The following is a 10,273-nucleotide window of genomic DNA, read 5'->3' as shown; positions in this document are numbered from 1 at the left end:
GTGTCTGTACATCTAATTATAGATGTGTATCCTCAGAGGTCTCATCTATTAATTTTTCCTGTTCTTGTGGAATCTTGGCATTTAGTGACATATAGCATCCCCATCATAACTGGAAAATTCCCCAGTTGGATCTAGATCCTCATAACATCTTGGCACAGAGGCTTTTATTAAGCTCGCCTTCAATAGATGAGATAAATACCAAAGCTAAATACACTCTTGCAGAGCAAATGAGAAAGAACTCTTGTCTCTCTCACCTTAGTTCCAGGCCATCACTTTTTTTTTTTTTTAACAGATCTTTATTGGAGTATAATTGCTTCACAATACTGTGTTAGTTTCTGTTGTACAACAAAGTGAATCAGCCATATGCATATATATGTCCCCAAACCCCCTGCCTCTTGAGCCTCTGTTCCACTAACCCTATCCCACCCCTCTAGGCCATCACAAAGCACCGAGCCAATCTCCCTGTGCTATGCTGCTGCTTCACACTAGCTATTTTACATTCGGTAGTGTATATACGTTGATGCTACTCTCACTTCGCCCCAGCTTCCCCCTCCCACCCCGTGTCCTCAAGTCCATTCTCTACGTCTACATCTTTATTCCTGCCCTGCAACTAGGTTAACCAGCACCTCTTTTTTTTTTTTAGGTTCCATATATATGCATTAGAATATGGTATTTTTTTTTCTTTTTGACTTAACTTCACTCGGTATGACAGACTCTAGGTCCATCCACCTCACTACAAATAACTCAATTTCATTTCTTTATATGGCTGAGTAATATTCCATTGTATATATGTGCCACATCTTCTTTAGCCATTCATCTGTTGATGGACATTTAGGTTGGTTCCATGTCCTGGCTATTGTAAGCAGTGCTGCAATGAACATTGTGGTACATGTCTCTTTTTGAATTATGGTTTTCTCAGGGTATATGCCCAGTAGTGGGATTGCTGGGTCATATGGTAGTTCTAGTTTTTTAAGGAACCTCCATACTGTTTTCAATAGTGGTTGTATCAATTTACATTCCCACCAACAGTTCAGGAGGGTTCCCTTTTCACCACACCCTTTCCAGCATTTGCTGTTTCTAGATTTTTTTTGATAATAGCCATTCTGACCGGCACGAGGTGATACCTCAATTGTTGTTTTGATTTGCATTTCTTTAATAATTAGTGATGTTTAGCAGCTTTTCATGTGCCTCTTGGCCATCTGTATGTCTTCCTTGGTGAAATGTCTATTTAGGTCTTCCACCCATTTTTTAATTGGATTGTTTGTTTTTTTGACATTGAGCTCCATGAGCTGTTTGTATATTTTGGGGATTAATCCTTTGTCTGTTGTTTCATTTGCAAATATTTTCTCCCATTCTAAGGGTTGTCTTGTTTATGGCTTCCTTTGCTGTGCAAAAGCTTTTAAGTTTAATTAAGCCCAATTTGTTTATTTTTGTTTTTATTTCCATTACTCTAGGAGGTGGGTCAAAAACGACCTTGCTGCAGTTTATGTCAAAGAGTGTTTTTCCTATATTTTTCTCTAAGAGTTTTATAGTGTCTGGACTTACATTTAGGTCTTTAATCCATTTGGAGTTTATTTTTGTGTATGGTGTTAGGTAGTGTTCTAATTTCATTCTTTTAAATGTAGCTGTCCAGTTTTCCCAGCACCACTTATTGAAGAGGCTGTCTTTTCTCCATTGTATGTTCTTACCTCCTTTGTCGTAAATTAGGTGACCATCTGTGTATGGGTTTATCTCTTGGCATTCTATCCTGTGCCATTGATCTATGTCTGTTTGTGTGCCAGTACCACACTGCCTTGATTACTGTAGATTTGTGGTATTGTTTGAAGTCAGGGAGCCTGATTCCTCCAACTTCGTTTTTCTTTCTCATGATTGCTTTGGCTTTTCGGGGTCTTTTGTGTTTCCATACGAGTTGTAAAATTTTTTGTTCTAATTCTGTGAAGGATATCACTGGTAGTTTGATAGGGATTGCATTGAATCTGTAGATTGCTTTGAGTAGTATAGTCATTTTCACAATGTTGATTCTTCCAATCCAAGAACATGGTATATTTCTCCATCTGTTTATGTCATTTTTGATTTCTTTCATCAGTGTTTTATAGTTTTCTGAGTACAAGTCTTTCACCTCCTTAGGCACGTTTATTCCTAGGCATTTTTTTCTTTTTGTTGCAGTGGTAAATGGAAGTGTTTCCTTAATTTCTTTTTCTGAATTTTCGTTGTTGGTGTATAGGAATGCCAGAGATTTCTGTGCATTAATTTTGTAGCCTGCAACCTTACCAGATTCATTGATTAGTTCTAGTAGTTTTCTGCGGGCATCTTTAAGATTTTATACGTATAGTATCATGTCATCTGCAAACACTGACAGATTTACTTCTTCTTTTCCAATTTGTACTCCTTTTATTTCTTTTTCTTCTCTGATTGCTATGGCTAGGACTTCCAAAGCTATGTTGAATAAGAGTGCCGAGAGTGGACATCCTTGTCTCGTTCCTGACCTTAGTGGAAATGCTTTCAGTTCTTCACCATTGAGTATGATGCTTGCTGTGGGTTTGTCATATGTGGCCTTTATTATGTTGAGGTATGTTCCCTCTGTGCCCATTTTCTGGAGAATTTTTATCATAAATTGGTGTTGAATTTTGTCAAAAGCTTTTCCTGCATCTATTGAGATGATCATATGGTTTTTATTCCTTAATTTGTTAATGTGGTGTATCACATTGATTGATTTGCATATATTGAAGAATCCTTGCATCCCTGGGTTAAATCCCACTTGATCACGGTGTGTGATCCTTTTAACGTGCTGTTGGATGCTGTTTGCTAGTATTTTGTTCAGGATTTTTGCATCTATGTTCATCAGTGATACTGGTCTATAATTTTCTTTTCTTGTGACATCTTTTTCTGGATTTGGTATCAGGGTGATGGTGGCTTTGTAGAACGAATTTGGGAGTGTTTCTCCCACTGCAATTTTTTGGAAGAGTTTGAGAAGGATCAGTGTTAGCTGTCCTCTAAATGTTTGCTAGAATTCACCTGTGAAGGCATCTGGTCCTGGACTTTTGTTTGTTGGAAGATTTTTAATTATGGTTTCAATTTCATTACTTGTGATAGGTCTGTTTATATTTTCTAATTCTTCCTAGTTCAGTCTTGGAAAATTGTACCTTTCCAGGAATTTGTCTGTTTCTTCGTGGTTGTCCATTTTATTGGCATAGAGTTGCTTGTAGTAGTCTCTTAGGATGCTTTGTATTTCTGCAGTGTCTGTTGTAAGTTGTCCTTTTTCATTTCTAATTTTATTGATTTGAGTCCTCTCCCTTTTTTTCTTGATGAGTCTGGTTAAGGGTATATCAATTTTGTTTATCTTCTCAAAGAACCAGCTTTTTTTTTTTTTTTGCGGTACACGGGCCTCTCACCGTTGTGGCCTCTCCCGCTGCGGAGCACAGGCTCCGGACGCACAGGCTCAGCAGCCACGGCTCACGGGCCCAGCCGCTCCGCGGCATGCGGGACCTTACCGGACTGGAGCACGACCACGTGTCCCCTGCATCGGCAGGCATAGTCTCAACCACTGCGCCACCAGGGAAGCCCAAGAACCAGCTTTTAGTTTTGTTGATCTTTGGTATTGTTTTCTTCTTTTCTATTTGATTTATTTCTGTTCTGATCTTTATGATTTCTTCTACTGACTTTGGGTTTTCTTTGTTCTTCTTTTTCTAGTTGTTTTAAGTGTAGGGTTAGATGTTTATTTGAGAGTTTTCTTGTTTCTTGAGATGAGATTGAATTGCTATAAACTTCCTTCTTGGAACTGCATTTGCTGTGTCCCATAGGTTTTGGGTCGTTGTGTTTCATTGTCATTTGTTTCTATGTATCTTTTTATTTCTTCTTTGATTTCTTCAGTAATCTCTTGGTTATTTATTAGCCCACTGTTTAGCCTCCATATAATTGTGTTTTTTACAGTTTTTTTCCTGTAATTGATTTCCAATCTCATAGCACTGTGGTCAGAAAAGATGCTTAAATTTTCCAAGGCTTAATTTGTGACTCAAGATATGATCTATCCTGGAGAATGTTCCATGTGCACTTGAGAAGAAAGTGTATTCTGCCACTTTGAGGTGGAATGTTCTATAATATCAATTAAATCTATCTGGTCTATTATGTCATTTAAAGCTTGTGTTTCCTTATTTATTTTCTGTTTGGATGATCTGTCCATTGGTGTAAGTGGCGTATTAAAGTCCCCTACTATTATTGTATTTCTGTCAATTTCTCTTTTCATGGTTGTTAACATTTTCCTTATGTACTGAGGTGCTCCTATGTTGGGTACATAAGCATTTATAATTGTTATATCTTCTTCTTGGATTGATCCTTTGATCATTATGTAGTGTTCCTCCTTATCTCTTATAACAGTCCTTATTTTAAAGTCTGTTTTTCCTGATATGAGTATTGCTACTGCAGCTTTCTTTTGATTTCCATTTTCATGGAATATCTTTTTTCCAACCCTTCACCTTCAGTCTGTATGTGTCCCTAGGTCTGAAGTTGGTCTCTTGTAGACAGCATATATATGGGTCTTGTTTTTGTATCCATTCAGCCAGTCTGTATTTTTTGGGGGAGCTTTTAATCCATTTACATTCAAGGTTATTATCAATATGTATGTTCCTACTACCATTTTCTTAATTGTTTTGGGTTTGTTTTTGTGGGTCTTTTTCTTCTCTTGTGTTTCCCACCTAGAGAAGTTTCTTTAGCATTTGTAGTAAAGCTTGTTTGGTGGTGCTGAATTCTCTTAGCTTTTGCTTGTCTGAAGAGCTTTTTATTTCTCCATCAAATCTGAATGAGATCCTTACTGGGTAGAGTAATCTTGATTGTAGGTTTTTCTGTTTCATCACTTTAAGTATATCCTGCCACTCCCTTCTGGCCTGCAGAATTTCTGCTGAAAAATTAGCTGATAACCTTATGGGGATTCCTTTGTATGTTATTTCTTTTTTTATGTTTTTCCCTTGCTGCTTTTAATATTTTTTCTTTGAATTTAATTTTTGTTAGTTTGATTAATATGTGTCTTGGTGTGTTTTTCCTAAGGTTTATCCTTTATGGTACTCTCTGCACTTCCTGGACTTCGGTGACTACTTCCTTTCCCATGTTAAGGAAGTTTTCAAATATAATCTCTTCAAATATTTTCTCAGACCATTTCTTTTTCTCTTATTCTTCTAGGACCCCTATAATTTAAATGTTGGTGCATTTAGTGTTGTCCCAGAGGTCTCTGAGATTGTCTTCAATTCTTTTCATTCTTTTTTCTTTTTTCTGTTCCTCAGCAGTTATTTCCACCATTTTGTACTCCAGCTCACTATTCATTCTTCTGCCTCAGTTATTCTGTTATTGATTCCTTCCAGTGTATTTTTCTTTCAGTTATTGTGCTGTTCATCTCTGTTTGTTTGTTCTGTAGTTCTTCTGGACCTTTGTTAAACATTTCTTGTGTTTTCTCAATCCGTGCCTCCATTCTATTTCCAAGATTCTGGATCATCTTTACTATCATTACTCTGAATTCTTTTTCAGGTAGATTGCCCATTTCCTCTTCATTTATTTGGTCTTTAGGTTTTTACCTTGCTCCTTCATCTGTGAAATATTTTTTTTGTTGTCTCTTTTTTTTTTTTTTTAAATGAGTGGGATTGTGTTCCTGTCTTACTGGGTGTTTGGCCTGAGGCGTCCAACACTGGAGTTTGTAGGCTGTTGGGTAGAGCTGGGTCTTGGCGCTGAGATGAGGAACTTTGTGAGACCTCACCCTGATGAATATTCCCTGGTGTCTGAGGATCTCTGTTAGTCCAGTGGTTCGGACTTGGAGCTCCCACTGCAGGAGCTTCCGCCCAACCTCTGGCTCATGAACCAAGATCCTGCAAGTCACGTGGGGTGGCAAAAAAAAAAAAAAAGAGAATAACAAAGTAAAAAATAAAATTAGATTAGGAAACTAACAGATATGTCAGAAAGAATATAAAAATAAAAATACAGATGAATGAACAACCAGAAGGTACATCACAGTACCACAGTAGTAAAAAAGAGGAGGGAAAAGGAAAAAAAAACGAAAGAAAGAAAAAGGGGGGGAAAGGCCTTGGCTGTGGAGGGAGGGTGGGACCTAAGCAAGGGGAAGGTTTGGGTGTTGGGCGGGGCCTATACTTAGGACCCACAGAGCAGGAAAAGGCCCTGGGGGCTGTGGGTAGTGGGGTTTAGGCTCAAGGAACAGAAGGGGCCCAGGCATGCCCCCTGCCCCTGGTCTCAGAGGGCAGGGCACCTCACCTGGGAGCCCAGCAGGTTTCCTGGGCTTGAGGTGGAGGGGCAAACGTCCTCCTCTCCTCTCTTGCTCCTCTGGTCCTGGAGGGCCCTTCCCACCGGTCTCTCCTGTTGTCCCCGCCCTCCCTCCTATGCCCCCAGAACCAATGCGGCTGGGGGCAGGGTGTCTTGGAGGTCAGGGGACTAGCCAGGGAGCTCAGCAGCCTCCCCAGCCCAAGTGGGCCAGGAGATTGCCCTCTGCTCCTCTCCCGCTCTTTCCAGAGGGTCCCTCCCGCCTGCTTCTCCTGATCCCCCTGGCCTCAGGGGCGCCGGTCCTGTCTGGCCTCCACTTCTCCTTCTCCCTCAGTCCCCCCACGTCCTACCAGTTCACTTGGAGGTTCCTCCTGTCTCCTTGGGCATCAGCGTCCCCCACCAGTGGCCAGCAGGTGCCCTAGTTGTGGGGAGATGCTAACTCGACATCTTCCCACACTGCCATCTTGACTCCGCCCCCATCACTTATTTTTTGACACATGTATTGAGATCCTTCTAAGAGACGGATTGTGTTAGGGGCCATCAATGGAGCAGTACACAAGAGACCCAGGATCCCTACTCCAATGAAGCTTATATGCTGGGGCAAGAGACACCCAATTAAGAAATAAAGAAACAAAATTACAAAGTAATTACAGCTTGTGGTAAATGCTATTAAAGAAATGAAGAGAGTGATGAGATAGAGATTAACTGGGAGTAGGGGAGGGAGGCCCTTTAGCTCTAATGGTCAGGGCTGGCCATTCCGAGGAAATAGCATTTGAGCTGACACCTCTGGGTGAAAACAAGCCAACCACGTGGAGATCTGGGAGAAGAATATACCCTAAAGAGGGAACAAGGGCGACCATACCCGAAATATAGTACCTTAATCACAAAAATGCATGTTATTAGCAGACAGCAGTATCCATATACAAGAAAAAAAATATAGGCCAAGATAGTTTGAAATATCTACTAATTTAAGACTTCTATGTCTTAAATCGGATGTCCAGTATGTCTCACCCTATTTCTGAATGAGTAGCCACATTTTAAAGCCAACTCCAGAGTCAAAACTACCCTGGTGACAACCTCCGACTTGAAAGGTTCTTCTCCCTAAGCATCCCTATCATAGTTGTCTCTTGTCACTTTGCTTCCTGAGCTGCTTCTTCTATATTTGCCTTTTAAATGTTTTTCCCTTACATTCCTACTCTTTTTTTGCTCTGTACAATTCTCCTCAAAATTCTCCATTCCCATTGACATCCATATGTTCCAAAGTCTCTCCCGAATTTCCAAGTCAAATATCCATATTCCATTGGATTTCTCCACATGGATGTCCCACTAGCACTCTAAATTCAACAGAGCCGAAACTGGATACATTACTCCCTGCCCTGCCCACATACTCCACGCATTGCCTATGTAACCTGTCTAGCACCATCAGTGATCATTTGCCCACACTTGACACCTGGAAGTCCTCTCCTATTTCCTGACTTCTACCCCCTCAGCTCCCACACACAGTCACCCAATCTCCCAGTTTTACAATCTTAACGTTTCTTGGCGTGAGTTCCCCCAGATTAAGTCAACAATGAATTCTTTACTTCTTTACACTATGAACTGGAGTTATAGTAACATAAACTAATTATGTGTTTAACAGATGTTATGCATTCTGAATGATTCACATGCATTATGTCATTTCATCCTTCCAATAGCCCTGTGAGTTATGAACAGTATGATTATTTCTCTTGTGTATATAAAGAAACTGAAGCTTAGAGGTTTTTAGCAATTTCCCTAAAGTCCCCTATGGAAGTGGAAGGGATGAGATTTAACCTACACTTTTCTGACTCTAAAATCTGATCTTTTAAACATTATATCATAGAAAAGTAAAAAAATTAGCTTTCATAACAGAAAAATTAAGCATTTAACTTGACAGTTCTCCCTAGGAACAAACGTACCACTTTAAAGATTTTAAAATTCTGGGATAACAGGCACTAAATCCAGCTATGAAGGTGACATGGTGTTCGATTAATTAAATCAGTTATTGTGAAATGTGTTCAGAAAACAGACATCTGAAAGTTGTGGTGTTATTTGGGTAACAACCAAAACAATGACACCTTTAATTTCACCAAAAACCTAGATCTAATGTTTCTAACAGAAAATAAGACTATATTTTACTTAAATAGCTCCACATTATTTGGAATGTCTAAAAAACACTTTTAGTCACATGAAATATTTTATCCATCCATTCCTGCTGGTTTCTTCTTTGTTCATTTGTTTTATGACTTGCTAGCTAAAAATGCTAGCAGCCTGCCCATTTTTAAAGAACAAATGTGAAGGAGAAATTTTGAAATTGAGAGAAAGAGTTTCTTGCAGTAGCCCAAGCAAGAGATGTGGCCCTGAAATAAAGTAGTGAGGTAGGAAGGGCATAATTTGAAAGATATTTAAGAGATAGAATCAATAGGACTTGACTGGATTTGGAGGTAGAAGAAGGAATCAAAGATGACTCACCAAAGTTTCTATTTATAATAGATGGAACATAGCAGTTTTTGTTTGGGGTTATATACATAAAACTATAGTGGTCCCCATTTATCCACAGTTTTGCTTTCCATGGTTTTAGTTACTTGTGGTCAACTTTGGTCCAAAAATATTCAATGGAAAATTCCAGAAATGAACTACAGTAAATCCCCTACATACGAATGAGTTCCGTTCCAAGAGTGCATTCGTTAGTCCAATTTGTTTTTAAGTCCAACAAAGTTAGCCTAGGTACCCAACTAACACAATCAGCTATATAGAACTGTACTATAATAGGTTTATTATACTTTTCACACAAATAATACAAAGAAAGACACAAAAAGTAAAGAAAACATTTTTAATCTTACAGTACAGTACCTTGAAAAGTACAGTAGTACAGTACAACAGCTGGTATACAGGGGCCGGCATCGAGTGAACAAGCAAGAAAAGTTACTGACTGGAGGAGGGAGAGGAAGTGGGAGATAGTAGAGCTGAAAGGTCATCAGCAATAGGAGACGGAAGGCAAGCTGTAATTTCACTCACGCCTGACGATGATGGCACAAGTTCTGGTTCCTTGCTGGATTCAATTCTATCTACCCTCTTGAAAACACGATCCAGTGATATCTGGGTAGTAGCTTTTTTTTTCTCGTCATTGATGACACGGTAGCACTGGATTGCATTCTGAATGGCTGCTGCAAATTTCGTGTACCATTCTACATTCAGGTCCTGTGCCTCAAACACTAACAGTGCCTCCTCAAATAAAGAAAATCCTCTTGCCATTTCCCATGTCGTGAATCTCATCAGTTCTTCAGTTACTTCTTCCTCCTGTCTCTCTTCATCCTTTCTCTGGGCCGCCATTTCCTGGCGCTTCTTAGCAGCACCAGCTACATCACCGCTGCTTTTACACTTGCTTCCAGACATCCTGGGCTTGAAATAAAGACACTGTACTACTGTACTCTATACAGTACTGTACAGTAAAGTACACAAAAGCACAACCACTTGCAGAAGATGCAGACACATGAACTAACTTATGTGACTGGACACGGGAACGCAGGTTCGCTTCTTTGAAAGTTTGCAACTCGAAAGTTCGTATGTAGGGGACTTACTGTATTTGTAAGTTTTAAATTGTGTGCCATTCTGAGTAGCTGTTCTGAGTGGCATGATGAAATCTTATACTATCCCACTACATCCCATCCAGAACATGAATCATCCCTTTGTCCAGCGTACCGGTACTATATATGCTACCTGCCCGTTAGCACTGTACAGGAAAAGAAAACATAATATATAGAGAGTTTGGTACCATCTGCAGTTTCAGGCATACATTGGGGGTATTGGAATATACATACCCCCGATGGATAAGGGGGGACTACTGTATTTATGAAAAGCTCTAAGGCAGTAGAGAGTAATAGGTGGGGTGTGGAGAGATAGGTGGGGTGTGAGAGATAGGAAAAGTTGGCCTAAAATGGGCAGTATAAACTGAAATAATAGAAGATAAAAAGCAGACATAACTGGGTGGAGGAAAGAG

This window comes from Delphinus delphis, chromosome 7 (assembly GCF_949987515.2).
Source record: "Delphinus delphis chromosome 7, mDelDel1.2, whole genome shotgun sequence".
NCBI classification, from domain to species: domain Eukaryota; kingdom Metazoa; phylum Chordata; class Mammalia; order Artiodactyla; family Delphinidae; genus Delphinus; species Delphinus delphis.
The sequence above is the reverse complement of the archived record's forward strand: the minus strand, read 5'-3'. Positions refer to the sequence as shown.